General features: G+C 49.0%; 1 protein-coding gene and 1 pseudogene across 4 annotated transcripts in view; both read left to right on the forward strand.

Moving 5' to 3' along the window:
* Nucleotides 1-24,813, forward strand: part of PIWIL1 (piwi like RNA-mediated gene silencing 1) — a 1,090,590-nt gene that overhangs the window by 744,510 nt on the left and 321,267 nt on the right. The window lies entirely within an intron of this gene.
* On the forward strand, nt 2,428-2,547 carry LOC134938693 (5S ribosomal RNA; annotated as a pseudogene).

The raw sequence follows: 24,813 nt of genomic DNA on the forward strand, positions 1-24,813 counted from the left end.
GGGGGGCGTTCTTGGCAGCATGAAACCTACTCAAAACTGGCAGATAAGGGGACATAAAATGCTGAGGCATAGTCCTAAGAATTACATGATAGTGTGAATCATATCAGTAAGATTGGATAAGTCTGAGTCTCATGCAGAAAACTGGAGAAAATCAGTGGAAGATGTTTCATAGTTCTGCCTCTTCATCCATAGGAGACCCCTCTGGGTCACATAAGAGACCATTTGCACAAATAGTACAAACTGATACCGACACGGACTCTGATTCCTGTGTCGACACTAGTGATTCCAGGGGAATAGATCCTAAATTGGCAAAAAGCATTCAATACATGATTGTTGCTATAAAAAAGGTCTTGGACGTTACGGAAGCCCCTCCTGTACTTCAGGAGAAGGCTTATTTTTATAAGGAAAAGAAATTAAATGTAACTTTCCCTCCTCACGAACTTATTTCTCTCGAACTTATTTCTCTCTGAGGGAGTTTGGGCAAACCCTGAAAAGAAGTTTCAGATTCCCAAAAGAATTCAGGTTGCTTATCCTTTCACGGCAGAGGACAGGAAAAGATGGGAGTCACCCCCAGTTTTAGACAGTGCTCTGTCACGATTAACTAAAAAGGTGATTCTTCCTGCACCTGGGACGGCTTCACTAAAGGAGCCGGCAGACCGCAAGTTAGAGATTACGTTAAAATCTATTTGTGGCCAATGGTACGCTACTCAGGCCCACCATTGCTTGTGCGTGGGTGAGTAGTGCTATCGAGAAATGGTCGGACAATGTGTCATCTGAAATTGACACAATAGATAGAGACGAGATATTCCTAACATTAGGTCATATCAAAGACGCTGCAGCATACATGTTGAAACATGCTAGAAGCCATGAAAGTGTAAATGCTGATTTACTTACAGGACTAAAAGCAAGCTTACACTGCGAAACGTACGTCAAGGACTTTGCGATCACGTGGTGCGCACACGTGACCGCACTAGCCGGAACCCAGGGACAGTTACCCAGGCAACGGCCGCACGCCACTGTGAGCCGGGAGATACACCGCGACTGCACGCTGCCGTTTCCCGGAAGTCAGCAACACGGCTGCATGCGGGACAGAGACAACGGCACCAGCTAAATAGCTGACAACCTCCCTACACCCTCTATACTGTAGTCAGATCACGGCTTCACGTCACTGCACCTTCGGAGCCACTGCACGATTGAAAGCAGGACTTATCAGCGGCACCCTGCCACAGGCAGCACTCATACAGATACAGCAGACAGGAACCTTTTTTCCAAATTGAAGTGAGCTCACTTGATATTGGTATCGTATGAACACATATCTTATACCTGCTATATTCAATTCAATAATTCTAGCATACTCACTGTAGCCACACTAGGGTACTAACCTGCTGTATATTAATGTCTTGAGGTACTGCCTATATATATATACATATGATAACCTGCTGGAGAAATCGATACTATGTGGTTTATTTTTCCACACTATGTTTCTATTTGTTTATTGTGAATCTCGTGGTTAGATTAAGTCTTACAGCCATCTGGATTCTTTTACAGTGCATGTGCATACTTTGAATGCTCCAAGAGGTGCTGTAGCTGTTTGTTATCCAACAGGTGTTGGGAGTATTTTGGTAATTTAATAGTGGTATTAATAGCCCTATGGCAGATTATTATACATAGAAGGTTTGAGCTGTGTTTCAGCTTTAATTTTGCAAAAAAATGCTAGTAATTGTCTTCATGTACACCATTATCTGATCTGGTTATTTAAACCATTACCAGCTGTTTATCTGCTTCTTTTCATTATAGCCTCTGCCTCTCTGACATCTTGTAAAGATTTTATTTTCTATTGCAAATGCATGTCCAGGCTTCAGAGGCACATACATAATGAGAGTTGTGTGATTTAATTTCTTAGAGGCTACATAACATTTAATTCACTGTTGATGTTGAACATACAAACTAGTATACAACATTTAAACAGCAATGGTATTGCTATAATTGCTGCCTCACTATATATCACCACTCTATCTCATCTATACAGGCAGGCGCCTTCGTATGGGATAATGGCACTTGGATAATTGCCTTATTATCACTACCGTATTTCTGCTATATTTGCAGTAACTTATGTACGGAACATCTATACCTTATATATAGGTATATGATTTACATAACAGCCATATAGGCACTTAAACTTTTCATCTATGGGCACAAGATACAATAAGGGTTTGGAAGGCACGTGGTAGTTACTACTTATCTCACATAGCTAGGCATCCAACCAATCTATCTATTATATCCATGATCATCGGGTCACATTTATATCAATTAGATCATTGTATATAATCTTGATACTGATATCAAATACACATCTGATCTATATCATTCTGGATATACATTGGTTGCAGTACAGGTATTAGGATTGACTGAACGGGCAAGTCAAACAATTGCGGACATACCCCACTGGAGATGCCCAATCTCATCTGATCTTGGAAGCCAAGCAGTGGAGGGCCGCGTTAGTACTCGGATGGGAGACCACCTAGGAACACCGTGGTACTGCAAAAAATCCTTCTGCCCGATTTAGAGTCATTCTTAATAATACCACCTGGCATTCGGCTCCGTATGGCCTATAATTTAATTCTCTGCGTTAAAATAATCCTGAATGGATATCTGCAGAACAAATGATGGTCATATACTACATAAAGAAGTTTCTGTGATCATGTGATAGTAAATTTAACTGCCCATAGATTCGGATTTCCGGCCTTTTATTGTGGTATTTAAAACCACATGAATTATATTCAATTTAGTATTATATTTTCGCGTAGCTATTTCTCTGACGTCCTAGTGGATGCTGGGTACTCCGTAAGGACCATGGGGAATAGACGGGCTCCGCAGGAGACTGGGCATCTTTAAAGAGAGATTAGGTACTACATCTGGTGTGCACTGGCTCCTCCCTCTATGCCCCTCCTCCAGACCTCAGTTAAAATCTGTGCCCGGCCAGAGCTGGATGCACTTAGTGGGCTCTCCTGAGTTCACTATAAAGAAAGTATTTGTTAGGTTTTTTATTTTCAGTGAGATCTGCTGGCAACAGACTCACTGCTACGTGGGACTTAGGGGAGAGAAGCAAACCTACCTGCTTGCAGCTAGCTTGTGCTTCTAAGGCTACTGGACACCATTAGCTCCAGAGGTATCGAACACAGGGCCCGACCTCGATCGTCCGGAGCCGCGCCGCCGTCCCCCTTGCAGAGCCAGAAGACGGAAGATTCCGGAGAAAATCGGCGGCTGAAGACTACGGTCTTCAAGAAGGTAGCGCACAGCACTGCAGCTGTACGCCATTGCTCCCACAGCACACCACACGCTCCGGTCACTGGTGGGTGCAGGGCGCTGGGGGGGGGGGGGGGGGGGGGGGCGCGCCCTGGGCTGCACTTAGTATACCTTAAGTGGCAAAATGCACATAATACAGTTCTAAACTGTATATGTGCCTAATCCCCCGCCATAATTATTATTAAAAAAGCGGGAGAAGCCAGCCGCTGAAGGGGCGGGACTATCTTCCTCAGCACAGCCAGCGCCATTTTCTCTTCACAGCTCCGCTGGAAGGGCGCTCCCCAGGCTCTCCCCTGCAGTATATACTACAGAAAGGGTAAAAAAGAGAGGGGGGGCACATAAATTTAGGCGCAAATTGTGATATAAGCAGCTATTGGGGGAAAATTCACTTTGTGTATAGTGTAAATCCCTCTGTTATATAGCGCTCTGGTGTGTGCTGGCATACTCTCTCTCTGTCTCCCCAAAGGACTTTGTGGGGTCCTGTCCTCAGTCAGAGCATTCCCTGTGTGTGTGTCGGTACGGCTGTGTCGACATGTTTGATGAGGACGCTTACGTGGAGGCAGAGCAGGTGCCGATAAGTGTGATGTCGCCCCCTGCGGGGCCGACACCAGAGTGGATGGATATGTGGAAGGTATTAACCGACAGTATCAACTCCTTGCATAAAAGGTTCGATGACGCAGCTTTGGGACAGCCGGCATCTCTTCCCGCGCCTGCCCAGGCATCTCAGAGGCCATCAGGGGCTCAAAAACGCCCGCTACCTCAGATGGCAGACACAGATGTCGACACGGAGTATGACTCCAGTGTCGACGAGGATGAGACAAATGTACAATCCACAAGGGCCATCCGATGCATGATTACAGCAATGAAAAATGTGTTGCACATTTCTGACATTAACCCGGTTACCACAAAAAAGGGTATTATGTTTGGGGAGAAAAAGCAGCCAGTGACTTTTCCCCCATCTGATGAGTTAAATGAATTGTGTGAAGAAGCGTGGTGTTCCCCAGATAAGAAATTAGTGATTTCTAAACGGTTACTAATGGCGTACCCTTTCCCGCCAACGGATAGGTTACGCTGGGAGACATCCCCTAGGGTGGACAAGGCGCTCACACGCTTGTCAAAAAAGGTGGCACTGCCGTCTCAGGATACGGCCGCCTTAAAGGAGCCTGCAGATAGAAAGCAGGAGGCTATCCTGAAGTCTGTGTATACACACTCAGGTACTATACTGAGACCTTCTATTGCTTCAGCATGGATGTGTAGTGCTGCAGCAGCGTGGTCTGATTCCCTGTCTGATACCATTGATTCCCTTGACAGGGACACTATTTTGCTAACCATAGAGCATATTAAAGACGTAGTCTTTTGCCGACTGGCATCTAGAATTAATGCAATGTCCATTTCTGCCAGGAGAGTATTATGGACTCGGCAGTGGACAGGTGATGCTGATTCTAAAAGGCACATGGAGGTTTTGCCTTATAAGGGTGAGGTATTGTTTGGGGACGGTCTCTCGGACCTCGTATCCACAGCAACAGCTGGGAAGTCGACTTTTTTACCTCAGGTTCCCTCACAGCCCAAGAAAGCACCGTATTATCAAGTACAGTCCTTTCGGCCTCAGAAAGGCAAGCGGGTTAGAGGCGCGTCCTTTCTGCCCAGAGGCAGGGGTAGAGGGAAAAAGCGGCACCAGACAGCCAGTTCCCAGGAACAAAAATCCTCCCCTGCTTCCACTAAGTCCACCGCATGACGCTGGGGCTCCACAGCTGGAGCCAGGTGCGGTGGGGGCCCGTCTCCGGAACTTCAGCGACCAGTGGGTTCGCTCACAGGTGGATCTCTGGGTTCTACAAGTGGTATCTCAGGGATACAAGCTGGAGTTCTAAACGTCTCCCCCTCGCCGTTACCTCAAATCAGCCTTGCCACTTACTCCCAAGGACAGGGAGGTAGTACTGGCGGCAATTCACAGGCTGTACCTCCAGCAGGTGATAATCAAGGTTCCGCTCCTTCAACAGGGACGGGGTTACTATTCCACAATGTTTGTGGTACCGAAACCAGACGGTTCGGTGAGACCCATTCTAAATTTGAAATCCTTGAACACTTATATAAGGAAATTCAAGTTCAAAATGGAATCGCTCAGGGCGGTTATTGCAAGCCTGGAAGAGGGGGATTATATGGTATCACTGGACATCAAGGATGCTTACCTACATGTCCCCATTTACCCACCTCACCAGGAGTACCTCCGATTTGTGGTATAGGACTGCCATTACCAATTCCAGACGTTGCCGTTTGGTCTGTCCACGGCACCGAGGGTATTTACCAAGGTAATGGCCGAAATGATGATACTCCTTCGAAAGAAGGGAGTTATAATTATCCCGTACTTGGACGATCTCCTTATAAAGGCGAGGTCCATGTAGCAGTTGTTGGTCGGAGTAGCACTATCTCAGGAAGTGCTGCAACAACACGGCTGGATTCTGAATATCCCAAAGTCGCAGCTGGTTCCTATGACGCGTCTGCTGTTCTTGGGTATGATTCTGGACACAGAACAGAAGAAGGTGTTTCTCCCGGAGGAGAAGGCCAAGGAGTTGTCATCTCTGGTCAGAGACCTCCTGAAACCAAAACAGTTGTCGGTGCATCACTGCACGCGAGTCCTGGGAAAGATGGTAGCTTCTTACGAAGCAATTCCCTTCGGCAGGTTCCATGCAAGGATCTTTCAGTGGGATCTGTTAGACAAGTGGTCCGGATCGCATCTTCAGATGCATCGGCTGATCACCCTGTCCCCGAGGGCCAGGGTGTCTCTGCTGTGGTGGCTGCAGAGTGCTCATCTTCTCGAGGGCCGCAGATTCGGCATACAGGACTGGGTCCTGGTGACCACGGATGCAAGCCTCCGAGGGTGGGGGGCAGTCACTCAGGGAAGAAACTTCCAAGGACAATGGTCGAGTCAGGAGACTTCCCTACACACAAATATTCTGGAACTAAGGGCCATTTACAATGCCCTAAGTCAAGCAAAACCCCTGCTTCAAAACCAGCCGGTGCTGATTCAGTCAGACAACATCACGGCGGTCGCCTATGTAAACCGACAGTGCGGAACAAGAAGCAGGATGGCAATGGCAGAAGCCACAAGGATTCTCCGATGGGCGGAGAATCACGTGATAGCACTGCCAGCAGTGTTCATTCCGGGAGTGGACAACTGGGAAGCAGTCTTCCTCAGCAGGCACGACCTCCACCCGGGAGAATGGGGACTTCATCCAGAAGTCTTCCAGCTGATTGTAAATAGTTGGGAAAGGCCACAGGTGGACATGATGGCGTCCCGCCTCAACAAAAAGCTAAAAAGATATTGCGCCAGGTCAAGGGACCCTCAGGCGATAGCTGTGGACGCTCTAGTGACACCGTGGGTGTACCAGTCGGTTTATGTGTTCCCTCCTCTTCCTCTCATACCAAAGGTACTGAGGATAATAAGAAAGAGAGGAGTAAGAACTATACTCATCGTTCCGGATTGGCCAAGAAGATCTTGGTACCCGGAACTACAAGAAATGATCTCAGAGGACCCTTGGCCTCTGCCGCTCCGACAGGACCTGCTACAGCAGGGGCCCTGTCTGTTCCAAGACTTACCGCGGCTGCGTTTGACGGCATGGCGGTTGAACGCCGGATCCTGATGGAAAAGGGCATTCCGGTTGAAGTCATTCCTACGCTGATTAAAGCTAGGAAGGATGTGACCGCAAAACATTATCACCGCATATGGCGAAAATATGTTGCTTGGTGTGAGGCTATGAAGGCCCCAACAGAGGAATTTCAGCTGGGTCGATTTCTGCACTTCCTACAGTCAGGAGTGACTATGGGCCTAAAATTGGGATCCATAAAAGTCCAGATTTCGGCCCTGTCTATTTTCTTTCAAAAAGAACTGGCTTCACTGCCTGAAGTTCAGACGTTTGTTAAGGGAGTGCTGCATATTCAGCCCCCTTTTGTGCCTCCAGTGGCACCTTGGGATCTGAACGTGGTGTTGGGTTTCCTAAAATCACATTGGTTTGAGCCACTTCAGACCGTGGAGTTGAAATATCTCACGTGGAAAGTGGTCATGCTTTTGGCCTTGGCTTCGGCTAGGCGTTTGTCAGAATTGGCGGCTTTGTCTTGTAAAAGCCCCTATCTGATCTTCCATATGGACAGGGCAGAATTGAGGACTCGTCCCCAATTTCTCCCTAAGGTGGTATCGGCGTTTCATTTGAACCAACCTATTGTGGTGCCTGCGGCTACTCGGGACTTGGAGGCTTCCAAGTTGCTGGACGTAGTCCGGGCCCTGAAAATCTATGTTTCCAGGACGGCTAGAGTCAGAAAAACTGACTCGCTGCTTATCCTGCATGCACCCAACAAGCTGGGTGCTCCTACTTCTAAGCAGACTATTGCTCGCTGGATCTGTAGCACGATTCAACTTGCACATTCTGAGGCTGGCGTGCCGCATCCTAAATCAGTGAAAGCCCATTCCACAAGGAAGGTGGGCTCTTCTTGGGCGGCTGCCCGAGGGGTCTCTGCTTTACAGCTTTGCCGAGCTGCTACCTGGTCGGGTTCAAACACGTTTGCAAAATTCTACAAGTTTGATACCCTGGCTGAGGAGGACCTTGAGTTTGCTCATTCGGTGCTGCAGAGTCATCCGCATTCTCCCGCCCGTTTGGGAGCTTTGGTATAATCCCCATGGTCCTTACAGAGTACCCAGCATCCACTAGGACGTCAGAGAAAATAAGATTTTACTCACCGGTAAATCTATTTCTCGTAGTCCGTAGTGGATGCTGGGAGCCCGTCCCAAGTGCGGACTTCTGCAATACATGTATATAGTTATTGCTTAACTATAGGGTTATTGTTCTGAGCCATCTGTTTAATGAGGCTCAGCTGTTGTTCATACTGTTAACTGGGTATAGTTATCACAAGTTGTATGGTGTGATTGGTGTGGCTGGTATGAGTCTTACCCTGGATTCCAAATCCATTCCTAGTAATGTCAGCTCTTCCGGGCACAGTTTCCCTAACTGAGGTCTGGAGGAGGGGCATAGAGGGAGGAGCCAGTGCACACCAGATGTAGTACCTAATATTTCTTTAAAGAGTGCCCAGTCTCCTGCGGAGCCCGTCTATTCCCCATGGTCCTTACGGAGTACCCAGCATCCACTACGGACTACGAGAAATAGATTTACCGGTGAGTAAAATCTTATTATTACTCACGTATAATTTACTCCTATAATTACTTTTTAATAATGAGCCAATAAAGTTATGTTTTATCAGTATTGATTACTGTATACCTAATCCAAGGAATTAGAGTGCTCCCACACAAGAGTCTCCTTTCCAACTTTCTAGTTTTGGTTTTTCTTGCAGGACTAAAAGCAATACTTTAAAATGCACACAATACACTTTAAAATTGAGCCGCTGCGGCCACTGTATGCAATCCTTAACGTACTTATTACTCAGTTAGGTTACAAAGTCCCGTACCGTGTATGCTCTTTGCGTACAAGCGTCGCGACGGACGTACAAAGTACACGCGGTGCATACACACACAACGACACGCCGTGAGCACTATGCAGCTTCACGTGTGTCTGAAATACACTTACAAATCTAGCAAGGATAGAGACACGACACCAATTGTATTTAGGAAGTTGGGATCCGACATCCGACCCGCCAACATATAATTGATAAAAGGGGGTTACAACAAAGATACAATTACAAAAGCAGAAAAGAGGCTACAGTCAATGGTACATACTGTACGTTTGTTCGCCTGCACTTCCCGGTCCGGTCCTCAATCATCAAGGTAGATGATCTTCAGAGATTGTGTGTGACCGGGCCTCCAGCTGGCTTTTTATACATTTGGTCAAAACACAATACAATACACACTGTATGCTCTTCTTCCATTGGTTTGGACATATCCTGTGCACCGGGGATCATTGGTCAGCTCAAGCGGTGGGCGATGGCTAAGACTTGAGATGTGATTTCTGTTGTTTGCATCTGAGTTCCCGCCCCATGACCAGTTAAACCTCTCACATTAATCATACATAAATCTGGTATTATTAATAACTTATTGTTGCAATATGTGACAATGGGGGTCATTCCGAGTTGTTCGCTCGGTAAGTTTTATCGCATCGCAGCGATTTTCCGCTTAATGCGCATGCGCAATGTCCGCACTGCGACTGCGCCAAGTAAATTTGCTATGCTGTTAGGATTTTTACTCACGACTTTTTCATCGTTCTGGCGATCGTAGTGTGATTGACAGGAAATGGGTGTTACTGGGCGGAAACAGGCCGTTTTATGGGCGTGTGGGAAGAAACGCTACCGTTTCCGGAAAAAACGCAGGAGTGGCCGGAGAAATGGGGGAGTGTCTGGGCGAACGCTGGGTGTGTTTGTGACGTCAAACCAGGAACGACAAGCACTGAACTGATCGCAGATGCCGAGTAAGGTTGAAGTTACTCAGAAACTGCTACGAGGTGTGTAATCGCAATATTGCGAATACATCGTTCGCAATTTTAAGAAGCTAAGATTCACTCCCAGTAGGCGTAGGCTTAGCGTGTGCAAAGCTGCTAAAAACGGCTTGCGAGCGAACAACTCGGAATGACCCCCAATATTCTTATAACCACCAGATTACTGTTTATGTGACTCTGAACAATATGATCCCACACATATGATTTTCCATTTCCATCCTCAAGATATCCATATAGAGAGAAAAAAGATTTTACTTACCGGTAAATCTATTTCTCGTAGTCCGTAGTGGATGCTGGGGACTCCGTAAGGACCATGGGGAATAGACGGGCTCCGCAGGAGACATGGGCACTTTAAGAAAGAATTTGGATTCTGGTGTGCTCTGGCTCCTCCCTCTATATCCCTCCTCCAGACCTCAGTTAGAGAAACTGTGCCCGGAAGAGCTGACAGTACAAGGAAAGGATTTTGGGAATCCAGGGTAAGACTCATACCAGCCACACCAATCACACCGTATAACTTGTGATAACTTTACCCAGTTAACCGTATGAACAACAACAGAGCATCAGATCAACCCTGATGCAACTATAACATAACCCTTATTTCTTTGACGTCCTAGTGGATGCTGGGAACTCCGAAAGGACCATGGGGAATAGCGGCTCCGCAGGAGACTGGGCACAAAAGTAAAAGCTTTAGGACTACCTGGTGTGCACTGCCTCCTCCCCCTATGACCCTCCTCCAAGCCTCAGTTAGATTTTTGTGCCCGAACGAGAAGGGTGCACACTAGGTGGCTCTCCTGAGCTGCTTAGTGAAAAAGTTCAAGTATAGGTTTTTTATTTTCAGTGAATCCTGCTGGCAACAGGTTCACTGCACCGAGGGACCAAGGGGAGAAGAAGCGAACTCACCTGCGTGCAGAGTGGATTGGGCTTCTTAGGCTACTGGACATTAGCTCCAGAGGGACGATCACAGGCCCAGCCATGGATGGGTCCCAGAGCCGCGACGCCGGTCCCCTTACAGAGCCAGAAGACAGAAGAGGTCCGGGAAATCGGCGGCAGAAGACGTCCTGTCTTCAATAAGGTAGCGCACAGCACCGCAGCTGTGCGCCATTGCTCTCAGCACACTTCACACTCCGGTCACTGAGGGTGCTGGGGGGGGGGGGGCGCCCTGAGACGCAATAAAAATACCTTAGATGGCAAAAAATACATCACATATAGCTCCTGGGCTATATGGATGCATTTAACCCCTGCCAGTTTTTCCTTAAAAAAGCGGGAGAAAGGCCGCCGAGAAGGGGGCGGAGCCTATCTCCTCAGCACACTGGCGCCATTTTCCCTCACAGCTCCGTTGGAGGGAAGCTCCCTGACTCTCCCCTGCAGTCCTGCACTACAGAAACAGGGTAAAACAAGAGAGGGGGGGCACTAATTTGGCAGATAAATCAATACAGCAGCTATATAAGGGAAAAACACTTATATAAGGTTATCCCTGTATATATATATAGCGCTCTGGTGTGTGCTGGCAAACTCTCCCTCTGTCTCCCCAAAGGGCTAGTGGGGTCCTGTCCTCTATCAGAGCATTCCCTGTGTGTGTCGGTACGTTGTGTCGACATGTATGAGGAGGAAAATGGTATGGAGGCGGAGCAATTGCCTGTAATAGTGATGTCACCCCCTAGGGAGTCGACACCTGACTGGATGGTCTTATGGAAGGAATTACGTGATAGCGTCAGCACTTTACAAAAGACTGTTGACGACATGAGACAGCCGGCAAATCAGTTATTACCTGTACAGGCGTCTCAAACACCGTCGGGGGCTCTAAAGCGCCCGTTACCTCAGATGGTCGACCCAGACACGGACACTGACTCCAGTGTCGACGGTGAGGAAACAAACGTATTTTCCAGTAGGGCCACACGTTACATGATCACGGCAATGAAGGAGGTTTTGAACATTTCTGATACTACAAGTACCACAAAAAAGGGTATTATGTGGGGTGTGAAAAAACTACCCGTAGTTATTCCTGAATCAGATGAATTAAATGAGGTGTGTGATGAAGCGTGGGTTTCCCCCGATAAAAAACTGCTAATTTCTAAAAAAATTATTGGCATTATACCCTTTCCCGCCAGAGGTTAGGGCGCGTTGGGAAACACCCCCTAGGGTAGATAAGGCGCTCACACGCTTATCAAAACAAGTGGCGTTACCGTCTCCTGATACGGCCGCCTTCAAGGAACCAGCTGATAGGAAGCTGGAAAATATCCTTAAAAGTATATACACACATACTGGTATTATACTGCGACCAGCAATCGCCTCAGCCTGGATGTGCAGTGCTGGGGTGGCTTGGTCGGATTCCCTGACTGAAAATATTGATACCCTGGACAGGGACAGTATATTATTGACTATAGAGCATTTAAAGGATGCATTTCTATATATGCGAGATGCACAGAGGGATATTTGCACTCTGGCATCAAGAGTAAGTGCGCTGTCCATTTCTGCCAGAAGAGGGTTATGGACGCGACAGTGGTCAGGTGATGCGGATTCCAAACGGCATATGGAAGTATTGCCGTATAAAGGGGAGGAGTTATTTGGGGTCGGTCTATCGGACCTGGTGGCCACGGCAACGGCTGGGAAATCCACCTTTTTACCCCAGGTCACCTCTCAGCAGAAAAAGACACCGTCTTTTCAGGCTCAGTCCTTTCGTCCCCATAAGGGCAAGCGGGCTAAAGGCCACTCATATCTGCCCCGGGGCAGAGGAAGGGGAAAAAGACTGCAGCAGGCAGCCTCTTCCCAGGAACAGACGCCCTCCCCCGCTTCTGCCAAGTCCTCAGCATGACGCTGGGGCCTTACAAGCGGACTCAGGGACGGTGGGGGCCCGTCTCAAGAATTTCAGCGCGCAGTGGGCTCACTCGCAAGTGGACCCCTGGATCCTGCAGGTAGTATCTCAGGGGTACAAATTGGAATTCGAGACGTCTCCCCCTCGCCGGTTCCTGAAGTCTGCTTTACCAACGTCTCCCTCCGACAGGGAGGCGGTATTGGAAGCCATTCACAAGCTGTATTCCCAGAAGGTGATAATCAAGGTACCCCTCCTACAACAGGGAAAGGGGTATTATTCCACGCTGTTTCTGGTACCGAAGCCGGACTGCTCGGTGAGACCTATTTTAAATCTGAAATCCTTGAACACTTACATACAAAGGTTCAAATTCAAGATGGAGTCACTCAGAGCAGTGATAGCGAACCTGGAAGAAGGGGACTATATGGTGTCTCTGGACATCAAGGATGCTTACCTCCATGTCCCAATTTGCCCTTCTCACCAAGGGTACCTCAGGTTTGTGGTACAGAACTGTCACTATCAGTTTCAGACGCTGCCGTTTGGATTGTCCACGGCACCCCGGGTCTTTACCAAGGTAATGGCCGAAATGATGATTCTTCTTCGAAGAAAAGGCGTCTTAATTATCCCTTACTTGGACGATCTCCTGATAAGGGCAAGGTCCAGGGAACAGTTAGAGGTCGGAGTAGCACTATCTCAAGTAGTACTACGACAGCACGGGTGGATTCTAAATATTCCAAAATCGCAGCTGATTCCGACGACACGTCTGCTGTGCCTAGGGATGATTCTGGACACAGGCCAGAAAAAGGTGTTTCTCCCGGAGGAGAAAGCCAGGGAATTATCCGAGCTAGTCGGGAACCTCCTAAAACCAGGCCAAGTGTCAGTGCATCAATGCACAAGGGTCCTGGGAAAAATGGTGGCTTCTTACGAAGCGATTCCATTCGGCAGATTCCACGCAAGAACTTTTCAGTGGGATCTGCTGGACAAATGGTCTGGATCGCATCTTCAGATGCATCAGCGGATAACCCTGTCTCCAAGGACTAGGGTGTCTCTCCTGTGGTGGTTGCAGAGTGCTCATCTTCTAGAGGGCCGCAGATTCGGCATTCAGGACTGGGTCCTGGTGACCACGGATGCCAGCCTGAGAGGCTGGGGAGCAGTCACACAGGGAAGAAATTTCCAGGGCTTGTGGTCCAGCATGGAAACGTCATTTCACATAAATATCCTGGAACTAAGGGCCATTTACAATGCCCTAAGTCAAGTAAGGCCTCTGCTTCAGGGTCAGCCGGTGTTAATCCAGCCGGACAACATCACGGCAGTCGCCCACGTAAACAGACAGGGCGGCACAAGAAGCAGGAAGGCAATGACGGAAGTTGCAAGGATTCTTCGCTGGGCGGAAAATCATGTGATAGCACTGTCAGCAGTGTTCATTCCGGGAGTGGACAACTGGGCAGCAGACTTCCTCAGCAGACACGACCTCCACCCGGGGGAGTGGGGACTTCACCCAGAAGTCTTCCACATGATTGTGAACCGTTGGGAAAAACCAAAGGTGGACATGATGGCGTCCCGCCTCAACAAAAAACTAGACAGATATTGCGCCAGGTCAAGGGACCCTCAGGCAATAGCTGTGGACGCTCTGGTAACACCGTGGGTGTACCAGTCAGTGTATGTGTTCCCTCCTCTGCCTCTCATACCCAAGGTACTGAGAATCATAAGAAGGAGAGGAGTAAGAACTATACTCGTGGCTCCGGATTGGCCAAGAAGGACTTGGTACCCGGAACTTCAAGAGATGCTCACGGAGGACCCGTGGCCTCTACCTCTAAGAAAGGACCTGCTCCAGCAGGGACCCTGTCTGTTCCAAGACTTACCGCGGCTGCGTTTGACGGCATGGCGGTTGAACGCCGGATCCTGAAGGAAAAAGGCATTCCGGATGAAGTCATCCCTACCCTGATCAAAGCCAGGAAGGATGTAACTGTGCAACATTATCACCGTATTTGGCGTAAATATGTTGCGTGGTGTGAGGCCAGGAAGGCCCCTACAGAGGAATTTCAACTGGGTCGTTTCCTGCATTTCCTGCAAACAGGACTGTCTATGGGCCTAAAATTAGGGTCCATTAAGGTTCAAATTTCGGCCCTGTCGATTTTCTTCCAGAAAGAACTAGCTTCAGTTCCTGAAGTTCAGACGTTTGTCAAGGGGGTACTGCATATACAGCCTCCTTTTGTGCCTCCAGTGGCACCTTGGGATCTCAATGTAGTTTTGGGGTTCCTAAAATCACATTGGTTTGAACCACTCACCACTGTGGACTTAAAATATCTCACATGGAAAGTGGTAATGCTGTTAGCCCTGGCTTCAGCCAGGCGTGTCTCAGAATTGGCGGCTTTATCCTATAAAAGCCCTTACCTAATTTTTCATACGGACAGGGCAGAATTGAGGACTCGTCCTCAATTTCTCCCTAAGGTGGTTTCAGCGTTTCACTTAAACCAGCCTATTGTGGTACCTGCGGCTACTAGGGACTTGGAGGATTCCAAGTTGCTGGACGTAGTCAGGGCCCTGAAAATATGTTTCCAGGACGACTGGAGTCAGAAAATCTGACTCGCTGTTTATCCTGTATGCACCCAACAAGCTGGGTGCTCCTGCTTCTAAGCAGACTATTGCTCGTTGGATTTGTAGTACAATTCAGCTTGCACATTCTGTGGCAGGCCTGCCACAGCCAAAATCTGTAAAAGCCCATTCCACAAGGAAAGTGGGCTCATCTTGGGCGGCTGCCCGAGGGGTCTCGGCTTTACAACTTTGCCGAGCAGCTACTTGGTCAGGGGCAAACACGTTTGCTAAATTCTACAAATTTGATACCCTGGCTGAGGAGGACCTGGAGTTCTCTCATTCGGTGCTGCAGAGTCATCCGCACTCTCCCGCCCGTTTGGGAGCTTTGGTATAATCCCCATGGTCCTTTCGGAGTTCCCAGCATCCACTAGGACGTCAGAGAAAATAATTAATTTACTTACCGATAATTCTATTTCTCATAGTCCGTAGTGGATGCTGGGCGCCCATCCCAGGTGCGGATTGTCTGCAATACTTGTACATAGTTACAAATATCGGGTTATTATTGTTGTGAGCCATCTTTTCAGAGGCTCCTCTGTTATCATGCTGTTAACTGGGTTCAGATCACAGGTTGTACAGTGTGATTGGTGTGGCTGGTATGAGTCTTACCCGGGATTCAAAATCCTTCCTTATTGTGTACGCTCGTCCGGGCACAGTATCCTAACTGAGGCTTGGAGGAGGGTCATAGGGGGAGGAGCCAGTGCACACCAGGTAGTCCTAAAGCTTTTACTTTTGTGCCCAGTCTCCTGCGGAGCCGCTATTCCCCATGGTCCTTTCGGAGTTCCCAGCATCCACTACGGACTATGAGAAATAGAATTATCGGTAAGTAAATTCTTATTTTAAGCAATAACTATATACAAGCATTGCAGAAGAAGTCCGCACTTGGGACGGGCGCACAGCATCCACTACGGGCTACGAGAAATAGATTTACCGGTAAGTAAAATCTTATTTTCTCTAACGTCCTAGTGGATGCTGGGGACTCCGTAAGGACCATGGGGATTATACCAAAGCTCCCAAACGGGCGGGAGAGTGCGGATGACTGCAGCACCGAATGAGCAAACACAAGGTCCTCCTCAGCCAGGGTATCAAACTTGTAGAACTTTGCAAAGGTGTTTGAACCTGACCAAGTAGCGGCTCGGCAAAGCTGTAATGCCGAGACCCCTCGGGCAGCCGCCCAAGAAGAGCCCACCTTCCTTGTGGAATGGGCCTTAACTGATTTAGGCAGCGGCAACCCAGCCGCAGAATGAGCCTGCTGAATCGTGTTACAGATCCAGCGAGCAATAGTTTGCTTTGAAGCAGGCGCCCCAAGCTTGTTGGAAGCATACAGGATAAACAAAGATTCTGTTTTCCTGACCTTAGCCGTTCTGGCTACATAAACCTTCAAAGCCCTGACAACATCCAATGACTCGGAATCCTCCAAGTCAGTAGTAGCCACAGGCACCACAATTAGTTGGTTTATATGAAAGGATGAAACCACTTTTGGCAGAAATTGTGGGCGGGTCCGCCATTCTACTCTATCCGCATAGAAAACCAGATAAGGGCTTTTATGTGACAAAGCCGCCAATTCTGACACACGCCTAGCCGAAGCCAAGGCTAATAGCATGACCACCTTCCACGTGAGATATTTCAATTCCACCGTTTTGAGTGGTTCAAACCAGTGTGATTTCAGGAAACTCAACACCACGTTAAGATCCCAAGGTGCCACTGGAGGCACAAAAGGGGGCTGAATATGCAGCACTCCCTTTACAAACGTCTGATTTTCAGGCAGAGAAGCCAGTTCTTTTTGAAAGAAAATGGATAAGGCCGAAATCTGAACCTTAATGGAACCCAATTTAAGGCCCAAAGTCACTCCCGACTGTAGGAAGTGAAGGAAACGGCCCAGCTGGAATTCCTCCGTAGGGGCATTCCTGGCCTCACACCAAGCCACATATTTTCGCCATATACGGTGATAATGTTGAGCCGTCACATCCTTCCTAGCCTTTATCAGCGTAGGAATAACTTCATCGGGAATGCCTTTTTCTGCTAGGATCCGGCGTTCAACCGCCATGCCGTCAAACGCAGCCGCGGTAAGTCTTGGAACAGACAGGGCCCCTGTTGCACCAAGTCCTGTCTTAGAGGCAGAGGCCATGGGTCCTCTGTGAGCATCTCTTGCAGATCTGGATACCAAGTCCTTCTTGGCCTATCCGGAACAATGAGTATTGTTCTCACTCCTCTTTTTCTTATGATTCTCAGCACCCTTGGTATGAGAGGAAGAGGAGGAAATACATTGACCGACTGGAATACCCACGGTGTCACCAGTGCGTCCACAGCTATCTCCTGAGGGTCTCTTGACCTGGCGCAATATCTCTGTAGCTTTTTGTTGAGGCGGGATGCCATCATGTCCACCTGTGGCAGTTCCCACCGACTTGCAATCTGCGTGAAGACTTCTTGATGAAGTCCCCACTCTCCCGGGTGGAGGTCGTGCCTGCTGAGGAAGTCTGCTTCCCAGTTGTCCACTCCCGGAATGAACACTGCTGACAGTGCGCTTACGTGATTCTCCTCCCAGCGAAGAATTCTGGTGGCTTCTACCATCGCCACCCTGCTTCTTGTGCCGCCTTGGCGGTTTACATGAGCCACTGCGGTGATGATGTCTGATTGAATCAGCACCGGTTGGTCGCGAAGCAGGGACTCCGCTTGACGTAGGGCGTTGTATATGGCCCTTAGTTCCAGGATGTTGATGTGAAGGCAAGTCTCCTGACTTGACCACAGCCCTTGGAAATTTCTTCCCTGTGTGACTGCCCCCCACCCTCGGAGGCTTGCATCCGTGGTCACCAGGACCCAGTCCTGAATGCCGAATCTGCGACCTTCGAGAAGGTGAGCACTCTGCATCCACCACAGGAGAGACACCCTGGCCCTGGGAAATAGGGTGATCAACCGATGCATCTGAAGATGTGATCCGGACCACTTGTCCAACAGATCCCATTGAAAGGTCCTCACATGGAACCTGCCGAAGGGAGTGGCCTCGTATGATGCCACCATCTTTCCCAGGACTCGCGTGCAGTGATGCACCGACTACTGTTTTGGTTTTAATAGGTCTCTGACCAGTGTCATGAGCTCCTGAGCCTTCTCCATCGGGAGATAAACCCTCTTCTGGTCTGTGTCCAGAATCATGCCCAGGAAAGGCAGACGAGTCGTAGGAATCAACTGCGACTTTGGAATATTTAGAATCCAGCCGTGCTGTTGTAACACTTCCCGAGAGCGTGCTACGCTGATCAGCAACTGTTCTCTGGACCTCGCCTTTATGAGGAGATCGTCCAAGTATGAGATAATTGTGAACCCTTGCATCCGCAGGAGTACCATCATTTCCGCCATTACCTTGGTAAGTATTCTCGGTGCCGTGGAGAGACCAAACGGCAACGTCTGAAATTGGTAATGACAATCCTGTACCACAAATCTGAGGTAAGCCTGATGAGGTGGATAAATGGGGACATGAAGGTATGCATCTTTTATGTCCAGAGACACCATAAAATCCCCCCCTTCCAGGCTTGCGATGACCGCTCTGAGCGATTCCATCTTGAACTTGAACCTTTTCAGGTATATGTTCTGGGATTTTAAATTCAATATGGGTCTGACCGAACCGTCCGGTTTCGGTACCACAAACATGGTCGAATAATACCCCTTTCCTTGTTGAAGGAGGGGAACCTTGACCACCACCTGCTGAAGATACAATTTGTGAATTGCAGCTAACACTATTTCCCTCTCTAAGGGGGAAGCTGGCAGGGCCGATTTGAGGTATCGGTGAGGGGTCATCTCTTCGAATTCCAGCTTGTATCCCTGAGACACAATCTCTATCGCCCAGGGATCCACCTGGGAGTGAACCCACTTGTGGCTGAAATTTTGGAGACGCGCCCCCACCGGGCCTAGCTCCGCCTGTGGAGCCCCAGCGTCATGCGGTGGATTTAGTGGAAGCCGGGGAGGATCTCTGTTCCTGGGAACTAGCTGTGTTGTGCAGCTTCCTTCCTCTGCCTCTGGCAAGAAAGGATGCACCTCGGACTTTCTTGCCTTTTTGTGATCGAAGGGACTGCATTTGGTAATACGGTGCTTTCTTAGGTTGTGAGGGAACATATGCAAAAAATTTGACTTTCCAGCAGTAGCTGTGGAGACCAGGTCTGAGAGACCCTCCCCAAACAATTCCTCACCCTTGTAAGGTAAAACCTCCATATGCCTTTTTGAGTCGGCATCGCCTGTCCATTGCCGAGTCCACAGGACCCTTCTGGCAGAAATCGACATTGCATTTATTCTAGAGCCCAGTAGGCTAATGTCTCTTTGAGCATCTCTCATATAAAGGACAGCGTCTTTAATATGCCCCAGGGTCATTAATATAGTATCCTTGTCCAAGGTATCAAGTTCCTCAGATAAGGTATCCGTCCATGCTGCTACAGCACTACACACCCAGGCCAACGCAATTGCCGGCCTTAGTAAGGTACCTGAATGTGAATAAATGGACTTCAGGGTACCCTCTTGCTTCCTATCTGCAGCATCTTTTAGGGTGGCCGTATCCTGTGACGGCAGGGCTACCCTCTTGGATAAGCATATTAAAGCTTTGTCCACCCTAGGGGAGGATTCCCAGCGTAACCTGTCTGTTGGCGGGAAAGGATACGCCATAAACATCCGTTTGGAAATCTGCAGTTTTTTATCTGGAGATTCCCAAGCTTTTTCACATAACTCATTTAGCTCATGTGAAGGGGGAAAGGTCACCACCTGCCTTTTTTCCCATACATATGAACCCTCTTGTCAGGGACTGGGGTTTCCTCTGTGATGTGCAACACATCCTTAATTGCTATAATCATATAACGGATGGATTTAGCCAATTTAGGCTGTAACTTTGCATCATCGTAATCGACACTGGAGTCAGAATCCATGTCGGTATCTGTGTCAACAATTTGGGATAGTGGGCGCTTCTGAGACCCTGACGGCCTCTGAGACATAGGATCAGGCACGGGCTGAGACCCTGACTGTCCTAAGGCTTCAGCTTTATCCAACCTTTTATGCAAGGAATTAACATTATCATTTAAAACCTTCCACATATCCATCCAATCAGGTGTCGGCGGAGACACCTCATTCATTTGTTCCCGCTCTGTTTCCACATAGCCTTCCTCGTCAAACATGTCGACACAAGCGTACCGACACACCACACACACAGGGAATGCTCTTTTTGAAGACCGTTCCCCCACAAGGCCCTTTGGAGAGACAGAGAGAGAGTATGCCAGCACACACCCCAGCGCTATATAACCCAGGAATAACACAGTACCTTAGTGTTAACCCAGTAGCCGCTGTAATAATGATTTTTGCGTCTAATTATGTGCCCCACCCTCTCTTTTTTACCCTCTTCTACCGTGTCTCTGCAGGGGAGAGCCTGGGGAGCTTCCTCTCAGCGGAGCTGTGGAGAAAAAATGGCGCTAGTGAGTGCTGAGGAAGAAGCCCCGCCCCCTCAGCGGCGTGCTTCTGTCCCGTGTTTCTGTGCAATATTATAGCGGGGGCTCATACATATATACAGTGCCCAACTGTATATATGTCCAACTTTTGCCAAGAGGTCCTAATTGCTGCCCAGGGCGCCCCCCCCCCCTTCCTGCGCCCTGCACCCTTACAGTGACCGGAGTTTGTGGGTGTATGTGGGAGCAATGGCGCACGGCTGCAGTGCTGTGCGCTACCTCAGTGAAGACTGGAGTCTTCTGCCGCCGATTTCGAAGTCTTCTTGCTTCTTATGCTCACCCGGCTTCTGTCTTCCGGCTCTGCGAGGGGGACGGCGGCGTGGCTCCGGGATCGGACGACGAGGGTGAGATCCTGTGTACGATCCCTCTGGAGCTAATGGTGTCCAGTAGCCTAAGAAGCAGGACCTAGCTTCAGAGAGTAGGGCTGCTTCTCTCCCCTCAGTCCCACGATGCAGGGAGTCTGTTGCCAGCAGAGCTCCCTGAAAATAAAAAACCTAACAAAATACTTTCTTACAGCAAGCTCAGGAGAGCTCACTGAACAGCACCCAGCTCTTCCGGGCACAGATTCAAACAGGTCTGAAGGAGGGACATAGAGGGAGGAGCCAGAGCACACCAGAATCCAAATTCTTTATTAAAGTGCCCATGTCTCCTGCGGAGCCCGTCTATTCCCCATGGTCCTTACGGAGTCCCCAGCATCCACTAGGACGTTAGAGAAATGGGTGTAGGCACTCACCACAAATAAATTTTCTCTTACGTCCTAGAGGATGCTGGGGACTCTGTAAGGACCATGGGGTATAGACGGGCTCCGCAGGAGATAGGGCACCTAAAAAGAACTTTGACTATGGGTGTGCACTGGCTCCTCCCTCTATGCCCCTCCTCCAGACCTCCGTTAGATTCTGTGCCCAGAGGAGAAAGGGTAATTTTGTTATGTTTTTTATTTTCAGGGAGTCCTGTTGGCAACAGGCTCCCTGCATCGTGGGACTGAGGAGAGAGAAGCAGGGCTGGCTTTACGGTTGGGCTCTGTTTCTAGGCTACTGGACACCATTAGCTCCAGAGGGTGTCGGAACACAGGTCTCACCTGGGGTTCGTCCCGAAGCCGCGCCGCCGTCCTCCTCACAGATGCCGAAGATAGAAGCCGGGTGAGAATGAGAAGGCAGAAGACATCAGGCGGCAGAAGACATCAGTTCTTCATGAGGTAGGGCGTGCAGCGGTAAGCTGCGCGCCATTGCTCCCACTATACACACACAGAGCAGCACTGAAGGGTGCAGGGAGCTGGGGGGGGCGCCCTGGGCAGCAATATTCCTCACTTCTGGACATGTTAAGATGGATTAGGCTGCGGAGGCAGTAAATCCAAGAATCCCCCGCCATTTTAATAAAAAAAGCACTGGGACCGAAGCCCGCCATCGGGTGGGCGGGGCTTGATCCTCAGCACTAACCAGCGCCATTTTCTCCACAGAAGCTGCATGCTGAACGCTGGCTCCCTGGTCTTTACCCTGCTGAACTTCACGGGCTGGAAAAAAGAGGAGGGGGCTACATTGGCGACGCAGTGAGTGGGAATTGGAATATTATTATATAAAAAAGCGCTATCTGGTCATATTTTTCCACAGTGTTATTAAGCGCTGGGTGTGTGCTGGCATACTCTCTCTCTGTCTCTTCTAAGGGCCTGGTTGGGGTTTTGTCCCCTTGTAGGTTAATCCCTGTGTGTGCGGGGTGTCGGTACGTGGTGTCGACGTGTCTGAAGCGGAAGGCTTCTCCAAGGAGGAGGTGGAGGAAATGAGTGGTGTGTCCCCGTCGGTTGTTCCGACTCCGGAATGGATGGACATGTGGCATATGTTGAATGCAAGTGTGGCATCTTTACATAAAAGGCTTGATAAGGCTGAATTAGGGGGGACATCAGGGGGTCAATCCTCGGATTGGACCGACTCACAGGGCCCGTCGGGGTATCAAAAGCGTCCCTTAACACAAGACACTACTACCGACACGGATTCTGACTCCAGTGTCGACTATGACGAAGTAAAATTGCACCCTACGGTGACTAAAACCATTTAGTGTATGATTGTGGCAATAAGGGATGTGTTGCATATTGAGGATGAACCCTTGGTCCCCGAAACAAGGGTACACATGTTTAAGGAAAAGAAACAGATTATTAATTTTCCCACATCTCATGAATTAAATGATTTCTTTGGAAAAGCTTGGGAGACTTCGGAAAAGAGACCGCAGATCCCCAAAAGAATTTATATGGCATACCCCTTCCCTAAGCAGGATAGGGAGATTTGGGAATCACCCCCCCACTGTGGACAAGGCCCTGACGTGCTTGTCCAAGAAAGTGGCGCTATCGTCTCCTGACACAGCGGTTCTTAAGGACCCTGCAGATCGCAGGCAAGAAACTACCTTAAAGTGTATTTATTCTCATACGGGTGCTGTGCTAAGACCGACAATTGCGTCGGCATGGACAGATGAGCTGACAGATCAATTTGATAATATGGATAAGGATACTATATTCTTAACTCTAGCCCATATTAAAGACGCAGTCTTATTTATGAGGGATGCTCAAAGGGACATTGGACTGCTAGCTTCTAGTGCCAATGCCATGTCTATCTCAGCGAGAAGATCCTTATGGACTCGCCAATGGACGGGCGATGCGGATTCCAAAAAACATATGGAAGTACTACCCTATAATGGTGAGGTATTGTTTGGGGATGGGCTGACGGACCTGGTTTCCACAGCTACAGCAGGTAAATCAAATTTTTTACCATATATTCCCCAACAGCAAAAGAAAGCAACACCCTATCAGATGCAGTCCTTTCGGTCGCACAAGTCCAGAAGAGGTCGGGGATCTTCTTTCCTCGCCAGAGGTAAGGGTAGAGGCAAAAGAGCACCTGCTTCGGCAGGTGCCCAGGACCAAAAGTCCTCCCCGGCTGCTCCAAAACCCACAGCATGACGCTGGGGCTCCCCTGAGGGAGTCCGCACCGGTGGGGGCACGTCTTCGACTTTTCAGTCAGACCTGGGTCAGATCAGACCTGAATCCCTGGGTGTTGGAAATAGTTTCCCAGGGGTACAAACTGGAATTCGAGGAGGTGCCCCCGCGCCGATTTTTCAAATCGGCCCTACCAGCTTCCACATCGGAAAGGGATGTAGTGTTAGCTGCAATTCAAACGCTGTGTATACAGGAAGTGATAATCAAGGTTCCCCTGCACCGGACGGTTTGGTCAGACCTATAAACCTGTACATAAAAAGATTCAAATTAAAAATGGAATCACTCAGAGCGATAATAGCCAACATGGAGGAGGGGGAGTTTATGGTGTCTCTGGACATAAAGGATGCGTACCTTCACGTCCCCATATATGCCCCCCATCAGGAATACCTGAGATTCGCTGTACAGGATTGACATTACCAATTTCAGACGTTGCCGTTTGGACTTTCCACGGCCCCGAGGATTTTCACCAAGATAATGGCCGAAATGATGGTGGTCCTGCGCAAGCATGGAATCACAATTATCCCATACTTGGACGATCTCCTGATAAAAGCGAGATCAAGGGAGAAATTGCTGAGCAGTGATGCGCTCTCTCTGAGAGTGCTCCAGCAACACGTTTGGATTTTAAATCTACCGAAGTCACAGTTGATTCCGACAACTCGACTACCGTTCCTAGGTATGATACTGGATACAGAACAAATTAAGGTCTTCCTCCCAATAGAGAAAGCCCAGGACATCCAGAACATGGTCAGAGACCTGCTAAAACCGAAAAGGGTGTCAGTTCACCAATGCACTCGAGTTCTGGGAAAAATGGTGGCGGCCTACGAGGCCATTCCCTTCGGAAGGTTCCATGCAAGGACTTTTCAGTGGGACCTTCTGGACAAGTGGTCCGGGTCCTATCTGCACTTACATCGGAAAATAACTCTGTCCCCAGGGGCCAGAGTGTCTCTCCTGTGGTGGTTGCAAAGTGCTCACCTGCTGGAGGGTCGCCGGTTCGGAATTCAGGACTGGATCCTGGTTACCACGGACGCGAGCCTCCGAGGATGGGGAGCGGTCACACAGGGAAAAAATTTTCAGGGACTTTGGTCAGACCAGGAGTCCTGTCTACACATCAATGTGTTGGAACTCAGGGCCATTTACAACGGCCTTCGACAAGCGGAGAGTCTTCTTCGAAACCTACCGGTTCTGATTCAGTCAGACAATGTCACAGCAGTGGCTCATGTGAACCGC

The sequence above is a fragment of the Pseudophryne corroboree genome, chromosome 1, assembly GCF_028390025.1.
Source record: "Pseudophryne corroboree isolate aPseCor3 chromosome 1, aPseCor3.hap2, whole genome shotgun sequence".
NCBI classification, from domain to species: Eukaryota; Metazoa; Chordata; class Amphibia; order Anura; family Myobatrachidae; genus Pseudophryne; species Pseudophryne corroboree.